Source organism: Myotis daubentonii, chromosome 3, assembly GCF_963259705.1.
Source record: "Myotis daubentonii chromosome 3, mMyoDau2.1, whole genome shotgun sequence".
Taxonomy (NCBI): Eukaryota; Metazoa; Chordata; class Mammalia; order Chiroptera; family Vespertilionidae; genus Myotis; species Myotis daubentonii.
In genome coordinates this window covers 111,416,357-111,422,171 of record NC_081842.1, presented here as the reverse complement: position 1 = coordinate 111,422,171, position 5,815 = coordinate 111,416,357, and the positions used below count along the sequence as shown (strand labels likewise).

The following is a 5,815-nucleotide window of genomic DNA, read 5'->3' as shown; positions in this document are numbered from 1 at the left end:
TCCTCTGAGGTTCAACAGCCTGTTCATGCTTCTATGTCTCTGGGTCTATTTTTGTCCATCAGTTTAATTGGTTTATTAGATCCCACATATGAGTTAGATTGTGTGATACATCTTTCTCTGACCAGCTTATTTAACTTAAAATAATGTTCTCCAGGTCCCATCCATGCTGTTGCAAATGGTAAGAGATCTTTTTTATTGCCACATAGCATGCCATTGTATAAATGTGCCACAATTTTTTTATCCACTCACTAGAGGCCAACGCACTACATTCTTGGACTGGGGGGAGGGGTCCCTCAGGCTGGCCTGTGCCCTCTCACAGTCCGAGACCCCGCGGGGGATGTCTGCCTTTCAGCTTAAACCAGCAGTCAGAAATCTCTCTCACAATCCAGGGCTCTTACAGTCTGGGACCCCTTGCTCTTCACCACCCGCCAGCAACAGAGGCAGGAGAGGCTCCTGCCACCACCACTGTGCTCACCAGCTGTGAGCCCTGCTCCTGACTGAGTGGCACTTCCCCTGTGGGAACGCACTGACCACTAGGGGACAGCTCCTGTGTTGAGCGTCTGCCCCCTGGTGGTCAGTGCTTGTCATAGCGATCTGTCATTCTGCTATTCAGTTGATTTGCATATTAGGGTTTTATTATATAGAATATGCTGATGGGCACTTAGGCTGTTTCCAAATCTTAGCTATTATAAATTGCACTATTATGAACATAGGGTGCACACATTCTTTCTGATTGATATTTTAGATTTCTTAGATGTGCTCCTAGAAGTGGGATCACTGGGTCAAATGGCAGTTCCATATTTAATTTTTTGAGGAAATGCTATACTGTTTTCCATAATGGCTGCACCAGTCTGCATTTCCATCAGCAGTGTACTAGGGTTTCCTTTTCTCCACAACCTAACCAACACATGTCATTTGTTGATTTGTTGATGTTAACCATTCTAATAAGTATGATGTATTATTTCATTGTTGTTTTGAACTGCATCTCTCAGATTATTAGTGACATTCAGCATTTTTTAATATGTCTCTTGGCTTCCTGTATGTCCAATTTAGAGAAGTGTCTATTTAGATCCTTTGCCCATTTTGTAATTGGATTGTTTGTCTTCCTTTGTTAAGTTGTATGAGTTCCCAATATATTTTGGAGATTAAACCATTATTAGATGTGACATTGGCAAATATGTTCCCCATGCAGTAGGCTCTCTTGTTATTTCCTTGATTCTTTCTTTTGCTGTGCAGAAGCTTTTTATTTAGATGTGGTCCCATTTATTTATTTTCTCTTTAGTTTCCATTGTCCTAGGAGATGGGTTGGTAACATGTTGCTAGGACATATGTCTAATATTTTGCTGCCTATGAATTCTTCTAACATTTTTATGTTTTCCCATATTACATTTAAGTCCTTTAACCATTTTGAGTATATTTTTGTGTAGGGTGTAAGTTGGTGGTCTACTTTCATTTTTTTGCATGTATCTGACCAATTTTCCCAGCACCCTTTATAGAAGAGATTGTCTTGACTCCATTGTATGCTCTTGTCTCCTCTGTCAAGTATTAATTGAGCATAACAGCTTGGGTCAATTTTTGGGTTCTCTGTTCTATTCCATTGGTCTATATGTCTGTTCTTGTGCCAGTACCATGTTGGCTTAAGCCCAGTGGCTTTGTAGTATAACTTGATATCTGGTATTGTGATTCCTTCAACTTTGTTCTTCTTAAGATTTCTGTAACTACTCCTGGTTGTTTTTAATTCAATATAAATTTTGGAGTGTTTGTGCTAGGTCTGTAAAATATGTCGCTCATATTTTAATAGGGATTGTGTTGAATCTATAGATTGATTTGGGTTGTATGGACATTTTAATGATGTTGGTTCTACCAATCCATGAACACGGTATATTCTTTCACTTGTTTATATCTTCTGTCACCTTTTTCAACATCCTGTAGTTTTCTTGAGTACAAGTCTTTAACTTCCTTGGTTAAGTTTATTCCTAAGTATCTTAACTTTTTTTGCTGTAATGGTAAACTGGATTGATTGTTTTAGTTTCTCTTTCTGAGAGTTCATTATTGGTGTATAAAAATCCTATGGATTTTTCAGTGTTGATTTTGTATCTTGCTATATTGCCAAATTTATTTATTAAATCTAGTAGTTATTTGATGAAGTCTTTAAGGTTTTCTATGAACAGTGTCATGTTATCTTTGAATAATGAGAGCTTTAATTCCTCCTTTAAAATTTGGATGCTTTTTATTTATTTTTCTTGTTTTTATTTGTCTCTGTCATTTATTTCTGCTCTGATATTTATTATTTACTTCCTTCTACTTACTCTGGGCTTTTCTTTTGTTTCTCTTTCTAATTATTTAGTTGTAGTTTTAGATAACTTATTATCAGTTTTCTTGTATTTTGAGGTAGGCCAGTAGTGCTACTCACTTCCCTTTCAGGGTTGTTTTCACTGTGTCCCAAAGATTTTGGATTGTCTTGTGTTCATTTTCATTTGTTTTCAGTATGTTTTTTATTTCTTCTTTGATCTCTTTGGAACCCATTCATTGTTTGATAGCATGCTATTTAGCCTCCAAGTATTTGATTGTTTTTGAGCATTTTTATTTTAGGTGATTTCCAAATTTATGCCATTGTGGTCTGAAAAAATGCTTGATATGATTTCAATCTTCTTGAATTTGTAGAGACTTAGCTTGTGTCCTAACATGTGGCCTATCTTTAAAAATCTCCCATGTGCACTTGAGAAGAATGTGGCTAAGGGATGACATGTTCTGAAGATGTCAATTATTTCCACCTGATCTAGAGTGTCATTTAGGCTTAGTGTTTCCTTGTTGATTTTTGTGTCTAGATGTTTTATCCAGTGATGTCAATGAGGTATTAAAATCTCCTCATATTATTGAATTGCTGTCAATCTTTCCCTTGATGTTCTCCAGAAGATATCTATAATATATATATATATATATATATATATATATATATATATATATCCTATCTAATAAAGAGGAAATATGCAAATTGACTGTCACATGGCCACAAAGATAGCAGTGCCTATAGCCACAAGATGGTGGTGCCCAGTCCCCTCAGACCTGCTGAAGTCCCCCAGTCCTTTCTGCCCTGCCACTGAGAGCAGACAGTGGGGTGTGGGGGCTTCATTGCCATGGCAACGGTGAAGCCCCCAGGCCCAGCAGACAAAGAGCAGAACCCGGGGCATGGTGGCTTCATTCTTGCTGCAGTGGCAGTGAAGTCCCCAGGCTCCACAGACAGAGAGTGGACAGAGGAGTATGGCGACTTTGTCTCCTTGGTGGCGTTGAAGCAGCCAGGCCCTGCAGAGAGCAGAGAACCACAGGGAGTGGGCCTAAGCTGTCAGTAGGACATCCCCTGATGGCTCCTGGATTGGAGAGGGTTTAGATCATCCTGAGGGACCCTCTCTGTGCACAAATTTTGTGCACTGGGCCTCTAGTGTGTGTGTGTGTGTGTGTGTGTGTGTATTGATGCTCCTGTATGGGTGCATATATGTTTATCAGAGTTACAGCCTCTTGTTGTATCAATCCCTTTAGTATTAAGAAGAGGCCTTCCTTATCTCTTTTATGGCCTTAACTTTAAGGTCTATTTTGTCAGATGTAAGTATTGCTGCCCCAGATTTTTTTTTTTTCATTTTCATTTGCCTGAAACATTTTTTTTTCCCATCCCTTCAATTTCATGGTGTGTGAGTCCTTTGTTCTGAGGTGGGTCTCTTGTAAACAGCATATATATGGGCTATGTTTTCTTATCCATTTGGCAAAAATATGTCTTTTGATTGGAGCATTTAATCCATTTATGTTTAAGGTTATTATTGATGAGTACTTGTTTGTTGCCATTTTATTTATTTATTTATTTATGTTTTCTCTTTCAAGCTTTTACTTAAGGGCATGGATTCAGGATGGATTTTAGATCTTGTTGAAAGCAGCCACGTCCATGGACTGCACATAGTCCTCAAAAGCAGTGATCTGCTCCTCCAGCATGTCTGTTCCAACTTTATCGTCTCCCACTACACACTGTATTTGAAGCTTTTTAATTCCATACTCCACTGGAACCAGTTTAGAAGAGCCCCAGACCAAGCCGTCTGCTTGAATGCTCCTGACACACTCCTCTAATTTTGCCATATCTGTCTCATCATCCCAAGGTTTCACATCTAATAAGATGGAAGACTTGGCAACAAGTGCAGGTTTTTTGGCTTTCTTTGATTCATACTGTGCAAGGCATTCTCTTAGCCTCTTTGCTTCTTCACTTTCCTCCTCGTTCTCAGACCCAAAGAGGTCAATGTCATTGTCATCGTCTTTGCTGTCGGCAGCTCCGCTTCCCGTGGTGTCTTCCACGTTAGCAGGGCCATACTTGCCCAAAGCTTTCTTCACTCCAGGCAGGCTGTCTTTCTCCTTCTAGTAGGACTTGATGTGATTGTACCAGCGCAGTGCATGGCACAGGTCAGCGGGCAGCGGGCCGGACATGGCTTCGAACACGGCCACATCTGCCTGGGATGGCACATACCCCTCGATGTAGCTCTTGTCCGCCAGGTAGTTGTTGAGCACCTGGAGGCCGGACGGGCTTCTGAGGTCTCCAAAGCCCATGGCATTGCTGACCCGGGAGCTGGGTGGCAGCAGAGGGAAGCAGGACACGGGCTATGGTCAGCGAGTGCTAAGAGGGGAAAAAGGCCATTTTATTCTTTATGCCTGTGTTCCTTCCTCCCTTTCTATTTCTTTCTTTTACAATAGTCCCTTTATCATTTCTTGCATTGCTGGTTTGGTGGTAATACTCTCTTAGCCTTTCTTTGTGTGCAAAGTTTCTGATTTCACCTTCAATTCTGAATATTAGCCTTTCTAGGTAGAGTATTCTTATATTCACACCCTTGCTTTGCATCACTTTGTACACTTCATTCCATTTCCTTCTGGCCTGATGTGTTTCTGTTGAGAAATCAGTTGATAGTCTAATGGGAAATATCTTGTAGGTAAATTTCTTTCTCTCTCTTGCAACCTTTAAGATTCTTTCTTTGCCTTTTAAGTTTTCCAATTATGATATGTCTTGGTGTAGGTCTTTTTTAGTTCTTATTGATTGGGACTCTTGGTACTTCTTGGACTTGTGTGATATTTCTTTCAAACTCAGGGAAATTTTCCGTCATTATTTCTTCAGATATGTTTTGTATTCTTTGCTTAGTTTCCTCTCCTTCTTGTACCCCTATTATGCATATGTTGTTTCATTGCTTATTGTACCAAAGCTCCTTTAGACTCTCCTCTTGCTTTTTTATTTTTTCCTATTGCTGCTCTGCTTGAATGATTATTATTATTTTTTTCTCCTTATCTTCTAACTCACTGATTGGTTCTCAGCCTCTTCTAGTCTACTATTGAAACCTTCTATTATGTTCTTTATTGCAACTATGTCATTCTTCATATCCTCTTGATTCTTACACATGTTTGTGTATTTCTCATTCAGCTACTTATAATTCTCATTGAGTTTCCTGTAATTCTCATTCTGATGTTTGAGCACCCTTATAACCATTACTCTGAATTCTTTCATTGACAAATTACTTTCTTGCATTTCATTTGTTTCCTTTTCTGGTGAATCCTCCTTTTCTTTAATTTGGGGTTGTTTCTATGCCTCCCCATTTTCTGTCCCTTTATATTTGTTTCTATACATTAGATCAAATTGCTACGCCACCCAGATTTTCTTGGATGGTCTTATGTGGTAGATGTTTTGTGAGACCCAGTGGTGCAGTTTCTCAGATCTCCTGGGCTGGGTGGTCTAGGGAGATCTGCTGCTTGAGATATTTGGGTTCTCTTGTTGTATTTGGGTATTACATGTTAT

At 39.4% G+C, this 5,815-nt stretch overlaps 1 pseudogene; it reads right to left on the bottom strand.

Annotated features, from left to right (window-relative positions):
* Positions 1–3,836: 3,836 nt before the first annotated feature.
* On the bottom strand, positions 3,837–4,662 carry LOC132230567 (elongation factor 1-beta-like; annotated as a pseudogene).
* Positions 4,663–5,815: the final 1,153 nt, after the last annotated feature.